The sequence below is a fragment of the Rhinolophus ferrumequinum genome, chromosome X, assembly GCF_004115265.2.
Source record: "Rhinolophus ferrumequinum isolate MPI-CBG mRhiFer1 chromosome X, mRhiFer1_v1.p, whole genome shotgun sequence".
Lineage (NCBI taxonomy): Eukaryota > Metazoa > Chordata > Mammalia > Chiroptera > Rhinolophidae > Rhinolophus > Rhinolophus ferrumequinum.
The window spans coordinates 95,054,359-95,067,944 of NC_046284.1; the positions used below are offsets into that span (position 1 = coordinate 95,054,359).

Consider the following 13,586-nt stretch of genomic DNA (forward strand, 5'->3'; position numbering starts at 1 on the left):
ACAACTACCCTTTAGTAAGTACTTATGTGGATCAGGGACCCTACTAAGCACTTTATGTACGTCCTCTCATTTCAGGCTTACAACTCTGTGGGGTAGGCATTATTATGTCCGTTTTTGGGGGGGCAAAGAAACCAATTCAGAACTTACTCAAAATTACATAGCTGGTAAGCGGCAGAGGTTCTGTAGACAGACTGCCTGGGTTCAAATTCTGACTCTTATTAGATGTGTGACCTGGCAAATTACTTAACCTCTCAGTATCTTCATCTTTAAAACGGGAATAATAATAATTATAATACCCACCTCTTATTGACTCTTATGAGCATTAAGTGCATGAATATCATTACAGTACTGAGAGCAACGTGACAGAATTTCAGAACTATGTTATTGTGAACTAAGTGAATAGGTCAGCCTAACTCCAAAGCCTGTGTTGTTGACTATTAGGCTACCCTGGCAGCATTCTGATTCTCAGGATGTGGACAGAGAGAGCTAGGCAGCCTCAGTACTACGAAGTAGCTAAGATTTAGGCAAATCATCACTCATTCACTTATTCACATATATTTACTGAGCACCTCTATATATGTGCTAGGCATGTTTCTAGGTCATGGAGATAAAGCAATGAACAAAACAGCTACAGTCCCAGACATCATAGAGTTCATACTCTAGTAGGGAGACAGGCAATAAACTAAACAATAAATTAATATCTAAATAATGTGAGTGGTAAGAGTTATGAAGAAAATGAAATCAGGGTAAGGGCAGAGGGAGCCATGGGGGTGGGGTTGTGGCGAAGGGATGAGTGTGTGCTTTTTCAGAAAAAAAGATCAGGAAAAGCCTTTCTGATGAGATGACATTTGAGCAGAGACCTGAATGAAGTGAGGAAAGGAGTCAGGCAGTAATCTGGAAGATAAATCCAGGCAGAGAAAACAGCAAGAAAAGCAGGCCTCTCCAGGTATTCTCAAGCTGGGAGATGTGGGCTGCCCTTAGAAAGAGAAGAGATCTTGGGCGAGGCAGAGTTCTTCAGTGGAGTGGTCCAAAGTGGACTGACAGCTGAAGGCCGCCTCCCAGCAGCATTCCTGGCAGCTGGAGGATTAAGTGTTTCATTCCTGAGGGGCCATCTGGGTGGTACATCCCAGCTTCTATCACCCTGTGCGTGCTTCAGTTGCTTGTTCTATTTGGCTTCCTCCTGGAGAAACGATCTTTGCCACCAAAGAATATATGTTAAACATTTTGAAAATGTCATCAAAGTTCTTGTGCAAAAGTACAAAGGCTAAAATTCTACTTTGGACGTAAGCAGCTAGAAAGACAATGTAAATATCGGAACACTAATTCCTGAATAACACCGGAGGAAAGAGCAGAAGTCTAAATCTGAAAGTTCTTTGCAAGGGAGTACTTGGCAGATGGGGGATTTTAAAATGTGATATCATGGATTCTTTTGCAACTTGATAACACATCAACACTGCCCACATGCTCTAGAAACCATGTGAATGAAGCAGGCTGTCATTAGAGCTGGAAATTGCTTTGTGATTTTGGCAATGGTTTGCTCTTAGGCCAGATTTCCCAGTTTCTGAATTCTAATCAGTAATTACCGTTACAGTATGTTTGGGAGATAGTTGCTGGAGATAGTGGCACGAAGATAGAATTCTCTGCCTTCTAAGGCATCTTAATCACAATTTTGGCAGCATAGGAGCCTTCAATTTAGTAAACCGAGCAGCCATTCCCATAGCAAAGAAATAAGCTACTGTTTGACCCAGAGAGGAAGCCTTCGGCTATTGTTTGTTGACCTGAGCCAAGGGAAACAAGATGACAGATTGGACAAGCAGCACACCATGCAATTTATGTCCTTCACGGACTGTCAAACATTAATTTAATTTAATTTTAATCATGACCATCTGGTGCTTATATAGAGAGTCAGGCCCAGATAGATATTTCCTTATCTTGAACTGAGGAACAGTCCTGTGTTTTGTCCCTCAACCATGTCCATACACCCTAAGGAGGGGGTCTGTGGGAGGGGAGATTTGTACTGACACCAGCCGTGCCACCATCACCAGCCCCAGAAGCTGTACATGGGACCTGTGGTTGGTGCTGGTCCCACCATGGATCCGTGGCCCCTCCTGCCCCACTCGTGGAAGCATAAATGCTGAGTCACATCTTTGTATTCCTGGACATTGGCCAAGGGGACTGGCTGGGGAGGTGCATTGGGGCGTCTGACTCTGTGGCTCAAACTTCTTGAGTAGCTGAGTTAACCAGCAGTCACATTGAATCTGTTTATCAGGCAGTCATGAAGCAATGACCTTTGAGTTTTCATCATCCCTGAGAATTTGTGATTATTTGTGTCGATCACAGTGCCGGGCCCACCAGAGAATAAGGAAGAAGCAGACGGCAGCATCTCTGTCCTACAAGTCACCTCAGGCCCAGGAGGGACTTCCCTTTCTTCCCAGTCCTCAGATTGAACCTCAGGTTCTCAGTGGCTGGTAGTGGGTAGAAGGATTGCCAGTGATGTCCCAAGGAAGTAGGGAGGGGATATGCAGAGAGAAGCTTTCATTTTCCTGAATTTTAATTTCTCAAATGCCAAGTAGCTTGGTACCCACAAGACTAGAGGATGCCATTCATCCAGACAACTCTGGCTTAAGGAGACAAACACCGAGCCCTGTTCATTGCTTTGTGGACCAAGGTCACATGACCTGCCTGTTCTTTGAAAAGAGGAACAGGGTCTTTTTTCCTGATTTTTCTGCAGTAATTTTATATACATGTTCATTGCTAAAAGAAATCAGATAATATAGCAATGTAGAAGTAACAAATTGGTCACACACAGATACAGACCACTGTTAACATTTTGGTATATGTGTTTGCACACACGCACACATACATACATGTATTTACAAAAATGGGATCATGTTATAGTTAATGAAAAGCAAAATAATCTCTGGCTGGGTGATTCTCTTCTCCAGCCAGATGTCAGCATGACCAGAAGGAGCATTCAGGGGCTTCAAGCTGGGGAAGGGAGAGTGGAATTGGAAAAGTTGCCACTTCACATTTCAAGGCTGGATGTTCTTTCCAGCTCAAGCTGTGTCTGTCCAACCCACCTCCTGGCAACCACCAAGGGCAGACTTGCCAGCCCTTCTGAAATATGAGGCCACCTCTCTTCAGAATGTGAATCTTGTTCCCTTCCATGAAACGTTACATTTTTTTTCCTTTATAAAAGTAACAGAAAGCACTTTTCGTTATGGAGGGCTAAGGGGCAAGTGCAGGTTGGAAGAAACATTTGCAAGCGTTAAAATGGAGCATGGTAAAGAAAGAAAAAACCATATCCTGCCTTCCTTTCTTGACTAGACAGATTTTATTCTTTGTGGTAACAGAGAACACTATTCCATACAGAGCCCATTTGGATCCACATGCATCAAAATTAAAAGGATGTGATCTCCAAGTGTATTTTGTCCCAGGTAATGGTGTGGTTGAAACTGTTTCTCTGGGGGGACTCCACTCACTTCTGAAGAGTGACCGGAGCAAAGGCCCAAAGAGCCAGGCCGTGTGAGGAATAGTAGAGGAAGCCAGCCTGTTTCGGTGGAGAAGAGAAATCTTTAATCATTGGGAAGGTGGGCGGGACTTCTGTTATATTCTTCTGGAAGTTAGAACCAGAATGAAAGGACCAAACATTGTTAAGCAGAGAACTAACACATGAGATTTGAGAAGATGGAGAAGGAAAGGAGTGAAGGCAGCTAATATTTATTTAGCATCTACCATGTTTCCCCGAAAATAAGACCTAGCCGGACAATCAGCTCTAATGCATCTTTTGAAGCAAAAATTAATATAAGACCTGGTCTTATTTTACTATACTATAAGACTGGGTATAATATAATATAATATATAATATAATATAACACTGGGTCTTATATTAGTTTTTGCTCCAAAAGACGCATTAGAGTTCATTGTCTAGCTAGGTCTTATTTTCGGGGAAACAGGGTAGTATGTGTCAGAAGTTGTGCTAAATTCCTTGTATTTAATCTTCAGTGTAACCTCAAGAGGTAGATAATATTACTGATATTTTATAGCTAAAGAGATTAAGACTCGGAGAGATCAAGTAACATGCCCAAAGTTACACAGACATTAAGTGAAAGAGTCTGGTTCAAACTCAGGTCTGCTTCGCTCCCAAGTTTCTGTTTCCCCACATCACACTCCCTCACAGGAATGGGTATCCCTCATGAGCTAAGGTGTTCCTGGTAACCTGGTGTATTCAAGCAAAGACTATGATTATTTACCAGAAAGTTCTTATGGGGGTTCATACATTGGTTGGTATAGGGCTGGAACGCTGGTTTCTAAGAATCCTTCCAACCGCAGGTTCTAACACGGTCTCTCTAACTGAAACATATCACTCTTGCTTGTCTCCTAGGACACCTACTACGGTCATGATTAGCATTACTTTTTTGGCTAAGGCATCATCCTCGGAAAAAGCCACTGAAGATATGTTCCCATGATTGTTTGCTTGGAGGACCAACCCCAGCACACTCGGCACTCAGTATTCCCATACACGCCCATGGGGCCCTGCCGCAAGCCCCCAAAACTCTCTGCCTAAGGGAGCTTTCTTTTGGTTCTTGACAGGTAGTAGTACCTTGGGAATATCCTTGGGAGCAGTTCTCAGCTCATGAAGGATGGGATTTGGAAGATAAATATTCCCTGTCCTTTCCATAGCTGTCCGGCAGCATTGAATCCTAGTTGCCCGTAGGGGTAAGCTGCCGTTCAACACACCCATTCTTAGTTTTCTTCCTTTTCCTGTCTCATTTACCCTCACGCTTACTACTGCTTTCAGAGATCACCTCTGAAAGAAACTTGTTTTACTTAAACCCTTGTCTCAGAGTCTGCTTTTGAGGGGACCTAAACTAAGACACCAACATTCTTTACCCAGTAGCACAGGGTTTCTCAGGTTGGCACTACTAACATTTGGGGCTGGAGAATTCTTTGTTGGGAGGGGTGGTGCCGTGCTGTGCCCTGCGGGATGTTTAGCAGCATCCTTGGCCTCTACCTACTAGATGCCAGAAGTGCTTTACCTCTAGTTATGACAAACAAAAAAATGTCACCAGACATTGCCAGATGTCTTCTGGGGGACAAACTCAGCCCCAGCTGAGAACCATGTCTTGTCTGAGGTGCCTCTTGAAAGCACAGGGAGGGTAGGTTATGTGAGGGAGATGTGTAGGGTAGGCTGTGCACAAATCTCTCAGTGAGCTCTAGAGTTTAGTGGAAGGCACAGGTGGAATGAGGGGGAGGCACTGTGTGTGTGTGTGGAGAGGAAAATTATGAATGAACTCTTCCTGTTTCATAACTGCCTGGTGCCAGGCTGTCCCTTGTGCAAAGTACATGAACAGCTCAGAACAAAATTGTAGCCCTTATAGTTCCTTTTAGAAGAATGACAAGCACACAGAGACAGTTTTACAGTTTATACAGCATTGGTTTTCAGGTGAGTTCAGCTTGGATGACAGGCCCTTAAGCATCCGTTTCATAGCCTGTCGGTTTCTGGGTTGCTAGGGATATTTTGACTTTTAAGCACTTGTGTGCAGCTATTAAAAAAAATCCACATGCAGTTGCAACATGGAGGATGCTGTCAATTAGAGTAGAGGGTCCGATAAAAGATGCAAATGTTTTTTTAGCTGGTGCTTTGGGTCTGGTTTGGCCTGGTGTACGTGCAAATGAGACCCCTGAAGAATTACAGATTTTCAGGGCTGGTAAAGGAGATTGCAGCCATAGACTCCAAAACCCCTGGATTCTCTGTAAGTAGAAGTAGGAAAGAGGTACAAATACAGGTTAATACCTATGATAAAGTCTTCATTTTATCCATTGGATTCCTGGTAAAAAGGTGCTAATTGGTGCTTCTCATTTCCGCTGTTCTCCAATTCCTTCCATGGTCAAGTAGGAAAGCAAGCTAGTGATCGACACTACATGCTGTGGTCGAAGCCTATCAGATCCCTGTCACCAGTTTGCTATGCTCAGCACCCCGTTTGTGTGCTTGTCTGCGAATGATTAGCACCTGTGCTCTTCTTTGGCTTTCCCTAGGGCTAATGGGATTCCTTCACCTATACATAGACCCTTTGAATTTGCAACCCCATGGAGAGGCCCACAGCCACTGGGCAGGAATGTGAAAGTGCAGTTCCCTTGCCTCATGGTGAAATAAACTAGGTGTAATTTACACTGGAAAGCTACACACTGGGATGATTATGAAGCTGAGACTTCTCCTAAAATCACAGCCTTGCTTCTTGGCTTCCCTCCTTTCTCTGTCTTGTTTCCCCCACTCTTTTGGTCTCCCCTGGGAGCACTTTCCCAATAAATCACTCGCACAGGAATCCTCGTCTCAGGGTCTGCTTCTGGGGAATCTGAACCAATACATAAGCACCCCAAAGTCTATATTTGAGTGGGAGAGGAGATAAATTCTACCATTCATATGGGATCTTTCATAATTGTACCCTCTCCTATAAGAAACATCATTAGATGTTTCTTGCTGTAATGGATGATGGTCTTAGGCTGGATTACTTAGAAAACAAATAGACCTCTGCCACCTATGCACTGCTCCCCCTGCCTCCACAGGCGAAAGGGCCGCAAAGGACCTCAGGAGGTGGTGTTGAATCTCACTTAGCCAAAGGAAGGAAGAAAAGCTGGCTTTGCTCATGTTTTAAACGAATTAGATCTTGGACACCTAAAGCCGTGCCTCTCTGCTTTCGTACTTGAAAGAACATTGCCACAGAAGATAGCTATTCAGCAAAAGAGGTCTGCAGTAAGGAAACGGATCAAAAGCATATTGCAGGGTGGCTGGTTAGCTCAGTTGGTTAGAGCATGGTGCTGGTAGCACCAAGGTTGCAGGTTCGATCCCCGCATGGGCCACTGTGAGCTGCGCCCTCCGTAAAAAAAGAAAAAAAGAAAAAAATTGGGAGATGCTTCTGATAGTTGAGAGGGTCTCCACAATTTTATTGCAAAAGCAATTGATGATACAGTACTATTCTTTGAGTGCTTTCTACTTGTTTGACAGTGTTTTCTCATGCATTATATCATTTCATCCTTATGGTATACTTGTGAGATATTAATAATATTCCCATTTTCCAGGCAAGAAAGCGGAGGCTCAAAAAGGTTATGCGAGTTGCCTAAGGTTACACTTGTAGTAAGTGGCCTAGCTGAGATTTGAGCCTACGTTTGCTTGATTCCAACAATGTGTACTTAACCACCCACTAGAGTACAGTTCCGACACTGGCTCTCTTCTCTCCAGAGTGATGAGGGAAAAGTTTGTCAACATTTGCACAAGGCAGAAAACTATCTCATGTGAGAGGGTTTATATAGACATTTTTCTTTTTCAGGAAGAATAAGTAAATATATAGGAAATTGAAATATATTAAATGAGCGTAAAATGCTACAATATAGAAAATATGTTACATGGTGATGGTTTCTCTAAGCTTAGCATTTTCTTGTTATTAATATAAGGTCAATATGATGATTAATGATTTATGCCAGAAGTAGAAAATGATCATTTTCTTTGCAGTCATTTGGAGATGCAGTCATATTACATCTAGTATAATTTCTCTCCTACTTGAGTACGTGCTAGGATTGTTCTTGGGTTTGAATTTTTGTTTTCCCCCTCTTCACCCCCAGCCTCTTCTTTCCTCCAGAACCAAGCCAAAAAGGCTGCAGAACTACTCCTGTTTTATCCAATTAATTCCCTCCAGGATGGAAAAATGTGCTATTCCTGAATTCTAGCCATTTTTGCAGACCTCAAATGCAATATGAGAACAGTTTTGGACAAGAACCTTCCCTGAAAAAAAATTGACAACGTATCCTGTATTTAGATACAGGATATGTGTTCATATTTTAGCTTCAGCAGTGAAAAGAGACTGCAGCTCTCTTTTTGAAATTTTAAGATGTCAGTTTTCAGCAACAGAGAAAATAAAATTTGAAAGTAGCTGCAAAAGAATGTTTTGTTTTTTTTTATTTTGTTTAGAACTAGGTCCAAAGTTGAGAGCAAAACTCTCCTGTCTGGGGTTCAAATATTGTTTGCCCCGAATAGAATGTGCCTTCCTGTTTGATAGAAAACACATGAAAGCATTCTAATTGTGAAGCAGCCCCAGGCAAGTGGTATTTAGGAAAATAAAATGCTAAGCATGGAATCACAAGCTGGAAGAGACCCTACGAGTGCACCTAGTTCTGCCGCCATCTTCCAGCTGAGAATGGCTAACTCAGCCTATGTTATTTTCTGTTTTGGTGGGGTTTATAAATCTGCATGTTCTTCTTTAGTGCCCATTCACATGACATGTTTCAGTTAATGGTGGAATATCTGGGTAAGCACAAGGAGCCACCAGGACCTAACAAAACACCTGGCACAAACACTATTCAGTAGAACTTTTACTAGAAGGAATAAATGCATTAACAAATGAAAAAAATGAAGGCTGAATTGTAGAAAATTTATGATAGGATTCTTCTGGTATGATTAATTAATATTATGAAAACAAATTATGCTCAAGTTCAATGTCTGGCAAACTACCCATTTCACATTCCATGGTGTGGATTTTGTTCCTTTTCAATGAATCAGGTGACCGTGTAATATGGTCAAGAATACTTTTGAGTGTGAAAGGGGGTATTATTTTTTAAATTATTCATTTATTTATGGGGTAATGTTAATAATTACAACAGGACAACAGGACTGCTCTGAGAAAACTGGAACTGATAGTCACCCTCTCAGTGAGGAATTAGGAGCAGGGAAAAATATGGGAGGTGACAAAAAAATGAACACAAGTGGACACTTTGGTCAACGTTGCTCAAGCAGTAGTTCGCCGTCATCAGAAGTGTCTGGAAGCTGATGGTAACCACTTTGAGCACCTCTTGTAATTGCAGAAGTTAGATGTGACTTGTATTCATCTTTTGTTATTGGTATATATTGAGTATTACAATTTTAATAGTTTTTTTTTTCCTTTCTTAAAATGTGTATACATTTTTTTGGCACCCTCTGTATATGTATACAGGCTCTAAAACAAAAAACAAGGGAATTTTACATCACAAATGAAGGTTGGAGGGGTTCCAATATCAATACTTCTGACGTTCTTAACCTTGGACATTTTTACCTCATCTTGAAATTATGGTAAAAAGGGCAAAATGACAGATAAAGACTCCTTTCTAAAAATTAGACAAGAAGTTAGAATTAAATTCTTACCGCAAGCTGGACTGAGAGACAGTGTGCCCTGCAGTCCCCTCGACTTGTCTCTTGCTTCAAGTGTTTGGATGGACTAGATGGGGTACTCCCACCCCCGCCTACCTTCCTCCTACCTGGGCCTGCCTCTCACCGCTCCTCCCCTTTGGTTGAAATTTCTGGCACCATCTTCTCAGCTATTCCCTGCTTCCGGGAGCAGCCAACAATATATTTTCTGGTTCGCTCCTCATTGCTGACTAACCATGAGTACCAAGATCAACAAGAATTATTCCTGCCAAGGTAGAGGCTGCCGTACACCATCTGTTAACCTGCATCTGCAAGCCTCCTACACCTACCTCTCTCTGAGCTTCTATTTTGAAGTCGATGATGTGGCCCTGCAAAGTGTAGACCTCTTTCTTCTTCAGTGACTTGGCTGAGGAGAATTGCAAGGGCGCCAAGCTTCTCTTGAAGATGCAAAACCAGTGAAGCAGTTGTGTCCTCAACCAGGATGGGAAAAAGCAGTCTCAAGATGAGTGGAGTGGCAGCATGGATGCCATGGAAGCTGCCTGGGTCCTGGACAAGATCCTGAACCAGGCCCTTTTAGATCTGCATGCCATGGGTTCTGCCAACACAGACTGCCATTTCTGTGACATTGTGGAGAGCCCCTTCCTAGAGGATGAGCTGAAACTCATCAAGAAAATGAGCGACCACATGACCAACCGCCACAGGCCGGCCAGCCCCCCCAAGGCTGGGCTGGCCAAGTTTCTCTTAAAAGGCTCACCCTCAAGCTCCGCTAGAAGCCTCCCGAGCCCAGCAGGCTTTGAGGAACCCCTCTGCATCTTCCTGTCATCAGGATTTCTGCCCCAGCCTCTTTCTCCAGCCAGAAGACAACTTTCTAACCACCTTGAACCCCTCGCCCGAGCTGTAAGACCAAATGGAAACAAAATAGGTTCTTATTGTAGAGGGAAAAAAAGCTAAGCTGTGAGGGGGGGAAAGTATGCAGAATACTGTGAAGGATTTATAGTCTGTTTAATTCTCAAGGTTTTCTAAGGAAATTGTTTCTAACTTGTGAGTCACCTGTGTATGCTGAGCATCTGATAAACTATGTTTTCTCTGACAAGAAAAAAAATGCATCTATTCATAAAATGTTGCATACAATTTTGGTGGTTTCATAATTTCTCTGAAGCCTCTCTGAGTACTGGATTTTTTTTTATTAGTTTCAGGTGTATAAAACAATGTAATAGTTAGACTTTTACACCCCTGACAAAGTGATAACCCCCTCCCCCAATCTACTACCCCTCTGACATCGTATATAGCTGTTACAATTCCATTGACTCTATTCCTTATGCTGTACTCCACATCCTGTGACCATATATATAAATATATATATATGTTATATATATATAATTATATATATTATATATATTTATATATTATATATAAATTATATATATATATAAAATTATATATATCTATAAAATTATAGTTGACATTCAATATTATTCAGCTTCAACTTCGGGTGTACACTGCAGTGATCAGGCATCTACACTGTCCATGAAGTGATCTCCCTAATAATACACGTTCCCATCTGACACCCTACAAAATCTTTACAACAAACTGTCCTTCATATCCCCATAGCAATATTGTGTTTTCTAATCCCCTCACCTTCTCCCCCATCCCCATCGCCCTCCCATCTAGCAGCTATCAGTTTTTTCTCTATTATCTCTGAGACTATTTCTGTTTAGTTTGCTCATTTATTCAGTTCTTTAGATTCCACATGTAAGTGAGATCATATGGTATTTGTCTTTCTCTGTCTGACTTATTTCACTTAGCATAATGTTTTCTATGTCCATCCATATCATTGCAAATGGTAAGATTTCATTCTTCTTTATAGCTGAGTAATACTCCATTGTATCAATGTACCACGGTTTCTTAATCCATTCGTCTAGTGATGGGCATCTCAGTTGTTTCCATGTCTTAGCTATTGTGAATAGCGCTGCAGTAAACATAGGGGTGCACATATTTTTTCAAATTAGCATTTTGGATTTCTCTGGATAGATACCTAAGAGTGGAATTGCTGGGTCATAAGGTAGTTCCATTTGCAGTTTTTTGACATAACTCCATACTGATTTCCATAGTGGCTGCACCAATCTGTAATCCCATCAGTGCACGAGGGTTCCCTTTTCTCCACATCCTCGCCAGCACTTGTTGTTTGTTGATTTATTGATGATGGCCCTTCTGACAGAAGTGAGGTGGTATCTCATTGTGGTTTTTATTTGCATTTCTCTAATGATTAGTGGGGTTGAGCATTTTTTCATATGTCTGTTTGCCATCTGTATGTCCTCTTTAGAAAAACGTCTCTTCATGTCCTCTGTACATTTTTTAATTGGGTTGTTTTTTTGTTTGTTTTGTTTTTTTGGTGTTGAGTTGAATGAGTGTTTTATAAATTTTGGATATTAACCCCTTATTAGATGTATCATTGACAAATATCTTCCTTCTCCCATTCAGTAGGATGCCTTTTTGTTTTATTGATGGTTTCCTTTGCTGTGAAAAAGCTTTTTAGTTCGTGGGTACTGGATTAAACTCTATTGTTCTAAAATTTATCTTTGGTTTTGCCTAGTAGAGCAGACAGCTGAGCACCTTGATTAATATCATATTTGTGTCCGCGCCTCAACCCCCAAGCTCATAAGTAAATTGCTTTTCCTGATTTCCAAGTTGGTGTGATGCTATCTGCCTATACTGAATACAGTAAGAAAGAGCCCTGTGAAATTCATCTTTGTGTCTCCCATTGGGTTGCTATTGAGAACACTGATTATTACATCATACACTGACCTCTTTATGAAGCCTCTCAAGAGAAATTTCTTTCTGGTCTTAATATTAGGAATAACAGTGCGTCACTTGGATAATTGGTTTGTTTTTGTTTTATGGACACTGTAAATGATATAACTAATTAACTTTCCTTTTTTGACTGCCTGCTAGAAAGCTTAGAGCCAAATTTGTGGTCCACCCAGAGTAAATGAGTAGGATTGTATAAGTGTTTTTGTATAAGCTTCATTCCTGGTTCTTGTGTTTCTAATTTCTTGGTGTATTTTAGGGATTCTTTTAATTCACCTTAAACTCTTTCTGGAACAAGGTTGTGTATAAGTAGATAAAGTAAACTTTAAAAATGCAGATTAAAAAATAGCTCTGCAGTTCATTTTAGAGAAAAGAGAAGACAACTTTAAGGAAGCAAAAAGAGCCAAAGTGATTAGAATAGAGGTGGGTCAGATGGAGGTTAAATTCCAGAAGCCAAGAGGGAAAGCAGTAAAATGCAGCATTCTTTTAAAAATGCGTTTCATTTTACTGTTGAGTTGTTTTCTACTAAATTCATACATTTGTGCCCCCCAGATAGCAATCTAATAATTGTGTATTATTTTCCTTGCACTTTGAAAATCTGGAGTTATAATTTTGTTCTCAAATTACAGACTGGAAAAAAATCAATTCTTTTCCTACAACTTTCCTTCCTAGAACAGAAAGTCCAAAGGCATGCTATCACTTATTTTATCCTACAGAGGTCAGAGGCACAGGAAGAATATTTTACAGAGATTGAGGCAACTGTTTTGCTCAATTAAGGAGAAAACCTTATCTTCCTGTTTTCATGCAAAGTCTTTTGATAATAAAAAAAAAGAATATACTGGAAAATTTATTACTCAAGGAAAGAGTTTTGCCCATTTTCTGGTAGTTGGAAGTAAGAGATATAAGGAAACAGTTAACAATTTTTATATTAGGATTAAAACTCAAATCTCTGTACTTAAAATATATACTTAAAATCAAAATTATTTTCGAATTAGTGGTCAAACGTAAATACATAAGCCAATGAGAAAAAATATCACCTAATAATGTGAGATCAATTGAAAAACTATAATTTCAGGTAGACTATTTGGGAAGAAAGATGTTTCCAAATAATGACATATTTGTCCAACCATTACTTTAAATGTCAAGAATGGAGATGTAGGAGAAAGCTTTATTAAAGTCTCCCAAATAGGCTGAAATGTTATTTTTTTTAATTTATTGGGGTGACAATTGTTAGTAAAATTACATAGATTTCAGGTGTACGATTCTGTATGACATCATCTATAAATCCCATTGTGTGTTCACCACCCGGAGTCAGTTCTCCTTCCATCACCATATATTTGATCCCCCTTACCCTCATCTCCCACCCCCACCCCCTTACCCTCTGGTAACCACTAAACTATTGTCTGTGTCTATGAGTTTTTGTTTCTCATTTGTTTGTCTTGTTCTTTTGTTGTTTTTGGTTTATATACCACATATCAGTGAAATCATATGGTTCTCTGCTTTTTCTGTCTGACTTAGGCTGAAATGTTCTTTAGTGATCAAATAATTCTTGAAAAACAGTACCTTGCTGAGCAGACAATAAATGATTCAAAGACATATGGAC

The 13,586-nt window shown here is 40.7% G+C and overlaps 1 non-coding gene and 1 pseudogene across 1 annotated transcript; both read left to right on the top strand.

The window, feature by feature from the left end:
• The first annotated feature begins 6,787 nt into the window (after nt 1-6,787).
• Nucleotides 6,788-6,861, top strand: TRNAT-GGU (transfer RNA threonine (anticodon GGU)). The gene has a single exon. It is a non-coding gene; the product is annotated as a tRNA-Thr (tRNA).
• Nucleotides 6,862-9,411: 2,550 nt separating this feature from the next.
• Nucleotides 9,412-10,126, top strand: LOC117017730 (ferritin light chain-like; annotated as a pseudogene).
• Nucleotides 10,127-13,586: the final 3,460 nt, after the last annotated feature.